Raw genomic sequence first — 9,162 nt, 5'->3', positions numbered from 1 at the left:
TTACTCAAACTCATCTCCATTGGGTCAGTGATGTCATCCAACCGTCTCATCCTCTTTCATCCCGTTCTCCTCCTGCCCTCAATCTTTCCCAGCATCAGGGTCTTTTCAAATGAGTCAGCTTTTCACATCAGGTGGCCAAAGTATTGGAGTTTCAGCTTCAACATCAGTCCTTCCAAAGAACACCCAGGACTGATCTCCTTTAGGATGGACTGGTTGGATCTCCTGGCAGTCCAAGGGACTCTCAAGGGTCTTCTCCAACACCACAGTTCAAAAGCATCAATTCTTTGGCTCTCAGCTTTCTTTATAGTCCAACTCTCACATCCATACATGACTACTGGTAAAACCATAGCCTTGACTAGATGGACCTTTATTGGCAAAGTAATGTCTCTACTTTTTAATATGCTGTCTAGGTTGGTCATAACTTTCCTTACAAGGAGTCAGTGTCTTTTAATTTCATGGCTGCAATCACCATCCACAGTGATTTTGGAGCCCAAAAAAATAAAGTCTGCCACTGTTTCCCCATCTATTTGCCATGAAGTGGTGAGACCAGATGCCATGATCTTTGTTTTCTGAATGTTGAGCTTTTTTTTTTTTTTTTTTAATGTTGAGCTTTAAACCAGCTTTTCCACTCTCCTCTTTCACTTTCATCAAGAGGCTGTTTAGTTTTTCTTCACTTTCTGACATATGGGTGGTGTCATCATATTTCTCCTGGCAATCTTTGTACCATATATCTGGACAAATGCCTTATATCCTCTGATTTCTTAGTGTCTTAAAAATAGGAATTCTATCAGCCACAACATGCTTAGTTGCTCAGTCATGTCCAACTCTTCCCTACCCAATGGACTGTAGCCCGCCAGGCTCCTCTGTCCGTGGGATATTTTCAGTCAAGAATACTGGAGTGGGTTGCCATTTCCTCCTCCAGGGAATCTTCCCAACCCATGGATCAAACCTGCGTCTCCTGTGTCTCCTGCATTAGCAGATGAATTCTTTACCACAGAGCCACTTTTGAAGACTCTGTCTCTCAGAAATGTGTGCTAAAAGGCTGTTTAGAAATAATTTATTAAAAATAAAGAAAAAAAATAAATTTCAAAACAGTAGTGATCTGTAATGAAAGAAATGTTTTAAAAACTTGTACTGGAAATAAAACTATATTCACTTTCAGTATATCACAATATGTGAAATTACATTAAAATAACATTTTATCCTGCCTATACAAAATTTTATTCCACTGAGATAAACACATCTTTGTTGAAGTTCCATTCTTTTTTAACCATACAGGAAGTAAAATTTTATGGGAATTCCATAAACTTGGCTCAAAATGGAATATTGATTTTATATCAGTGTATAGCTAAGATTAAATATATTATGCCTTAGTGAATCGTATTGCAAAATTTGAGAAAAACAATAAGGCCTAATCTAGTTTTCTGAACAAAACATACAACAAATTCAATGATATGATTTGATGTTTATGCACAAAAATAACTTACAACATTCATGGTTTTGCATTGCTTTTTTCAAAAATAAAACTGTAAACCAACACACAAAGAGAATTACAGGATTTCAGAAAAGAGGAGGCATTTCAGTTGGCCTCATTCAGCCACACTGCTTTGGAACAAGGACCAGAAAAGCCAAGACTGGGCCATGGTCACCATACAGGGACCTGGTAAAATTAAGACAATAATCCATTTTCTTTCAACTCCTAATGAATTCTCTTTCCACTGCGCCAAGAAGTCTGTTTCATAACTAGTGAATTTAAACAGTTTTGGCTCCACTTTCAAAAAAAGAAAGGTAGAATGAAAGGTTTTCTAAGTTACAAATATGGAGAGGTCAAACAGTAGAGTAGCTGTCAAAAGTAGAGACATAAAAACAGAACAAAACAATGCCATTTGCAGCGACATGGATGGGCCTGGAGATTGTCATACTGAGTGAAGTCAGAGAAAGACAAGTGTCATGATATCACTTAAATGTGGAATATAAGAAAAGGGTACAGATGAACTTATTTTAAAAAGAGGTAGGGTCACAAATGTAGAAGACAAACATGGTTACCATGGAGTTAGGGGAGGTGGAATAAATTGGGAGATTGAGACTGACCTATACGCACTAATGTATATAAATTGGTAACTAGTAAGAGCCTGCTCCATAGTACAGGAAACTCTACTCAGTAATCTGTAAGAGCCTATACAGGAAAAGAATTTTTAATAAAAGAGTAGATATATGTATATGATAAGTATAACTGATTTACTTTGCTGTCCACCTGAAACTAACACAATGTTGCAAATCAATTATAATTTAAAGAAAGTAGGAACATAGGACACCATATGCTTCTTGAAACAGCATACTAGGGCCTAAGGCAGAACAACACGGGGTTTCACAGTACATCTGTTTTAAAACAAAGCATAAGAATTGCCAATAGACATCCTCTTGCTATGTTATTCACACAGGTCTTTTAGTGTAAAGAGTGCTTCTCTTTAATACAAGCAGGAGAAGTAGTGTTCCCCACATTAAAAATTAAGATGAGATTCAAAGAGGTGAAAGACATACCAACACAACCAGAGTTAGTATATGCATGGAAAATCTAGATTTCAGGTCTCCTCGTGTGTAGGATTCTGGTCCTTCTTTTGCATTATACTGCCTCAAATGGAAAGCCATTCTCCCAAATAAAATCATTAAAATAATAAACAAAATAGTTTGTTCTACGATAACTCCACCATTCTTAAAATTTATACTACAAAAATTATTTTGAGCAAAAGTAAATGGTAATCAAAATACATTCCTTTTTACCTTACTATATGTATATATCAATGGCTATTTAAATAACTATGATGTTACCTTATAAAAGCTATTGAGTTTGCTTTTATGTTACTATACGCCCTCTCTTATATTTGGAGCTTTCTTAGATCTTTTTAATTAACCTTGTTCCAATCACAAGCCCAACAATCTTTACCACTCTTTTAGAATAAAAATAGAATCAGCAAATTCCATCTGTTAAAATGAGGCCCTCCTCATTTCAGTATTGACCCTGTCTTGAGTAACTAAAAGCCATGTGTCCTTCATCATGTGTTGGTTTGGTCTAGAAAAGCCTGTCTCCACGGCACTGCACGTTAACTTAACCTGGAAGCCTGGAAAAAAAAAAAGTCATGCTAGAACCTAAAACCAGAAAAGTCAGATGTCTGAGGATATATTTTTGAGCCTCCTCATTTGATTCTGATGCATAGTGAGTGCTGAGAACCAGAGTGCAGGAGGGCTACTAGATGCTCTCTTCAAGAGGAAAAATAAGTTACCTCTTAACTTTCTGTCTTCTTAGGCATAAAGATATCTCTAATACGGTCCAGTCAGCCTAGACTAAACACACTGCTGGCTCTACAGTCCCCATTCTCATGCTCTTCACTTTTATTCAACAAACTCAATTTTCATTTTGCATATACATCCATATCAACTCCCACACTCAAAATCTCACATTCAAAAACAGAAGATTTGGAGTCAGCAATGACATTCCATAAAAAGACACTTCAATATTTCCTAAAAGAGGAGTGTATATACCGTTTGTACATTTTTGATCGGTGAAGAATAGACATTCAGTAAGGAAATATTGACCGAGGGAAGAAATAAACACACTAATGAATAAAGAACAGACTAATATGTCAATCAATAAGAGGTTCACACTACTACTTTAATTTGATGAGGAACATGACATGTAGGATGGGATACAGGTCAGGAAAACGGTTTGGGGAAAGAGCTTCATTAGCAACATTTTATTTAGATTGAGATAGATTGGAAAAGGAAATGGCAACCCACTCCAGTATTCATGCCTGGGAAATCCCATGGACAGAGGAGCCTGGCAGGCTACAGTCCATGGGATTGCAGAGTCAGACATGACTTAGCAACTGAGTACTAAGCAGTTATTAGATTGAACCATAAGAAAGCAATGGCATTTGACTATTTTAGCCACAAAAAAAATAGCAGTTTAATGTACAACCTAATAATTTCCTATTGGTAGCACAGTATCTCATACTATTGTCATTTTCACTTATTTGATTTCTGATGGTTTTTCTTAATTGTATTCATCAAAATCCTATGAAAATCCCATAAAGGAATGGAACTTAAAACACAGAGATAAAAGTACTTATTGTAAATTGAAAAAAAAATTATATGCATACAATATTTATAATATTAAGGTAATATATTTAAAGGAGTAAATCTAAGGTTGTGTTCCTTAGGGCTAAAGCCTCAGTTTATTTCTGATATATGATAGTGACATAGCCTCAGAACATGTATCACATGTTTCTATGACTACATGAATTTCTCAAACTAAATGGCTATAATAGCCAAGTCAGAGCTTTTGGGTAAACGGGGGGCGGGGGAAGTGACTTTCTTTGGAGGCTATAACTTTACAAGGGCAAATGGCTTGAAGAGTAAAACCCAAGGTGACTATCAGTCCCCACATGCTTCTTGTCCAAGTACACATGTGCAGTGAACTACCTGCACAACCATACATGGAGAACCTGTACATGTTATTTATCTAAACCAAAGATGATTTATTCTCCTTAGTTGTTATAAATTTAATGCCTAACTATAAGAAATGAGGCAGATATTACAGGGCAAGAATACACCTAAAAACCAGTTAAAAGTTTGCTAGTCATTTATTATATAAAATAGTCATTTATTATACAAAATTATACTAAATAACATTCAGATAGTAAGACAATGAACTTAGTTGAAAAAAATTGCTTTTTTGTCATCTGTCCAACATGTCGAGAAACAGATCTCACTTTTTGGTATGTATGATGTGGCTAAGCAGATTTACCTAAAACTTGGAATCAACTTCAAAGATCCCCTTTGTAGTGTGTCTTAGGGAAAAATTTAATTGGCAATAATGAGATTCAGTAACCACCTCATTGAAGCCAATTAAATGGGCAAGTCCCTACATTCAATTTAGCAGAAATATTGAAAAAAAAACTCTAGGCAGTTGTTTTTTTTGTTTTTTTGTTTTTGTTTTTTTGTTTTTTACCAGATAAGACTCAACAGAAATTCCATGGGAACTGCATAAAATCTATCTTTTTGAGACTGGGATAGAGAGATTTTAGTTCTGAATGCATGAGGGCAATAGTCAATGGGTACAACTTCTTACTCCCAAATTTTTCCAAAGAAAAGAGAAAGTAAAGTAAGTAAATAAATAGTTAAATAAGTAATTGCATAAGTATGCAGGAGCCTCAGGCATAAAACAAAGAGGGCCTGGGAATCAGCTGAAACACCATAAAGCAAGGTTTCATATCCATGACCTTGAATGTTGAAAGACTTCTAATTTTGGAAGTCCTAATGTGTTTTGAAAATTAATTATTTCAATTTTATTAAAAGCAATATATCATTCAGAAACTATAAACACTCGCCTCCTGATATCAGTGTTAATCTATTTTCTTAATGATACTTAATAGCCCAATATCTCATTCAACTAAATGAGCTCTATAAACTTTAATAGTTTTTTAAAAAATGAATTATGCTATTTAAAGAAATACTAAATATCCAGAGGAAAAGCTACCATTCCAGAAACTTTCTGTGATTTTAATTATTATACTTTATGAGGATAATATTGTCATGCACATTTATAGCAGACAAACGAGTTTCTAGGGGGAAACTGCCTTAAGTTTAATTTTAGGACTGACAGAAGGCATCTGCTTTTCTGCAAGGGAAAAACAATGCAGTCCTATCCTATGTTAATCCTGGAAGTGTTTCTATGTTTACATTATCTTTTTATTACAAATCACAGCATTACAGAATGTCAAGTAGTAAATGAAAGTGAAAGTTAGTCACCCAGTCATTTCCGACTCTGTGACCCCATGGACTGTAGCCCACCAGGCTCTTCTGTCCATGGGATTTTTCCAAACAGGAATACTGGAATGGACTGCCATTTCCTTCTCCAGGGGATCTTCCCAACCCGGCGATTGAACCCAGGTCTCTCTCATTGCAGGCAGATTCTTTATGATCTGAGCTACCAGATCCTTTGCAATAAAAGTATATGTAGGAGAAAACTAATTTCAAATGACTTTGAGTAGGGATGTCTGGTTATTATTATGTTTTAGGCTTTCTAGAAGGCTTACAGTCCACTGACTAACATTCTGGTACAAAAGGAACTGAATAGTCGAACTAACTTTGTTCTTTCCTGAAACCATTTACTAAGGGACAAACTTTTAGTCCAGGAAAAGTTTTAGGAAGCTAGGAGAAGGAAGACGGGTATAATAAGTAGTGTTAGAAACATAACCATGCCCAAGAAATGATTTTACATTTTTAATAAACAAAGCAAAACAGTCTATGTAAATAAATGTTTATGTCTCTAGATTAAGTTCACTAAAACAAGGAGGAAGTCTGAAATAATTCCAACATACAATTTAAAAATATTTATAAAACTGCCTATGGAGAGGTTCAGTCATTTGCTAGCAACCACTGCGGAGGCTGTACCATGGGCTCCGATACTCACCCTCTAAGGACGGCCAAGAAGGAAAACACCTACCCTCATCTCTACAGCCAGCAGACGGCTCAGCCTGGCCTGAACACCTGCTCCAGAGAGGTTCTCCAGAAGAAGCTTGTCATCCCATCTCTTCTGTCCCTTGAGCTGCTCCAACGTCCCCCCCACAGCTGCTCCCTGGCCAGAAGGTGGTGGAGAACAGCAGGGGGACCCCCAACTTCTCAACGCGTTTCTTCGCAATTCATGACTTTGAGACTGGGCATCCTCTGGGCAAGAGCAAGTTTGAAAATGTGTACCTGGCTCGGAGGAAGAAAAGCCATTTCACCGTGACGCTCAAAGCCCTCTTCTAGTCTCAGGTAGAGAAGGAGGGTGAGGAGCACCAGCTACGCAGGGAGATCGGCAGCCTCCCAACGTCTTGCTTCTCAACAGTTTCTCTAACCAGCGAAGGATCTACTTGATTCTGGGTTTGCCTCTCCCCGGGGTGGGGAGGAAGGGGGAAGCTTGACAAGGAGCGGTGAAAGGGCGGCACTTCTGAGGAGCAGCGAACAGCCAGGATGATGGAGGAGCTGGCAGGTGCTATGATGTACTGCTGCGGGAAACAGGTGATTCGCAGAGACTTAAAGCGGGAGAATCTGCTCCTGGGGCTCCAAAGAGAGCTGATAAGCTGGTCGGCGTGATAGTTTACCGTGAACAGTGTTGGATTCTTGATCTCCGAAGAAGAAGATTTAGCTTTGGGACCAAGGACCAGGCTTGATCACTCAAGAGCTTTTGTGTAGCAGAGTTTTATTCAGGTAAGAATAGGCACAGAGAAAGCTTCTAACATAGACATCAGAAGGGGGACGGAGAGTGCCCCCTTCGCTAGTGTTAGCAAGGGAGTTACATACTTTTTTAATTAGCTATTATAGTAAGTCAAAAGAATGTCTCAAGATTGTCAAGATCTTACTAGACCCACTCCCATAATTGACATTTTAAAATGACAGGATTAGCCAGAAGGTTTTCAGGAAGGAAAAACTGTCCTCAAGCAGGGTACATTGTTGTTATATAATCCTTGAAAGTGAAGGAAAGTGAAGCTGCTCAGTTGTGTCCGACTCTTTGCAACCCCATGGACTGTAGCCTTCCAGGCTCCTCTGTCCATGGTCCATGGGATTTTCTAGGCAAGAGTACTGGAGTGGGTTGCCATTTCCTTAGCTCAAAGTTTAAACTGAGTTGTTTGTTGTGTAATCATCAGTTCCGGGCTTAAAGAAAAAAACGTTTTATGTGACTAAGACTAAGGAAGGTAGAGAAAAAAAAAAAGATGTTTATCCTTTCCTCCTCCTTGAGAATTCCAGAACCCTGTCTCCTCGGGGACCCCGGGACTTCTTATCAACCTGCCTAGGAATTGACTGTCTCAGGTGCATGCCCTCTCCTTGAGGGGAAGACAGTGTTAGGCACCCGGTCCCCCTTTCCCCAGAGGTGACCGAGGGGCGCACACGCAGAGGGAGAAGGTGGATCTGGGGTACACTGGAGTGCTCTCCTACCAGCTGTTGCTGGATCCTGACATTCCTGAGTGCTTCCCACAAGGAGCGATACGTATGTGCGCATCGTCACGGTGGTGCTGAAGTTCCCCGTTCTGTGCCCATAGGAGCCCAGGACCTCCTCTCTGAGCTACTCGAGCATAATCTCTCAGAACACCTGCCACTGACCCGGGTCTCAACCCACCCTTGGGTCCAGGACCATTCTCGAAGGGTGCTGCCTCCCTCTGCCCTTCAGTCTGTTCCCAGAATTGTCCCTGTCCTTTTCTCAATCCTGTCTGTGTTGGTACGTCTGTATATTGTAATTAAGAGGAGGGGTCCCTGGCCTCTTCCACCATCTGTCTTCTACCTCTGCTTTATTTAATAAAGGCAGATGCTTTTTGTACTGATGAGTGTAGATGTTTACAGGTGGAGATTGCTGTGGCGGAAGCCGGCCCCCGTGGGAGGACGCTGAAGAGTGGCCCATGCTGGGTGCCAGCATGGGCACCGCATCACCGTGCCTAGGAACACCCAGCCCTCTCAGCTCTAGCCCCCACCTGGTCAGCTGCCAGCCACCCCACCGCCTACGTCTTTTCTGTCCCCAGCTCTGACTCCCAGGCCTGGAGATGCTGGGGACCTCGGCTCCACTCTGCTACGCCTGCACACCAGCCACCCCTGCCCACCTGCTCTTCTCGACTTGCTCTTAGTCGACCTCTCATCTTTCTGTCTCCTGCTAAAGCCCTACAGACCCAGGAGCAATGAACACTGCTGTCCCCAGAAGCTGTCTTTTTAGTTTGTTTTTCTGTTCTGGTGAGGCTCTAGCACAGGAGTGAATAGAAACAGTATTGATGGTGCCCTGTTTCTGACATACATTTTCACTGACAGGTATGATGCTTTGTGTAGGTTTTGCTGTTTGGTTTCGTTTTGACTGCCCTGCCCAGCATGCAGGATCCTGCAGGATCTTAGTTTGAAGAACAGGTGTACCCTGCAGTGGAAGTGTAGTGTCCTAACCATTGGACTGCCAGGCAATTCCCTTGCTGTAGATACACCTCTTTTATCCGATTAGGGAAGGCTTGGTCTCTTCCTGGTTTGTTAAGGATTTGGGGGTTTCTGAATCATGAATATATGTTGACTTTCACTAATGCTTTTTATGCATTTGTAATGATTTGTTCTTTTGAGCCATGTGATGAAAAATATCAATATATTCTTATT

At 39.8% G+C, this 9,162-nt stretch overlaps 1 pseudogene; it reads left to right on the top strand.

The window, feature by feature from the left end:
* The first annotated feature begins 6,454 nt into the window (after nt 1–6,454).
* LOC110148342 (aurora kinase B pseudogene) lies at nt 6,455–7,137 on the top strand (annotated as a pseudogene).
* Nucleotides 7,138–9,162: the final 2,025 nt, after the last annotated feature.

This window comes from Odocoileus virginianus, chromosome 14, assembly GCF_023699985.2.
Source record: "Odocoileus virginianus isolate 20LAN1187 ecotype Illinois chromosome 14, Ovbor_1.2, whole genome shotgun sequence".
NCBI lineage: Eukaryota > Metazoa > Chordata > Mammalia > Artiodactyla > Cervidae > Odocoileus > Odocoileus virginianus.
Note: the sequence above shows the minus strand (reverse complement) of the source record. Positions and strands in the feature narration are given on the sequence as shown.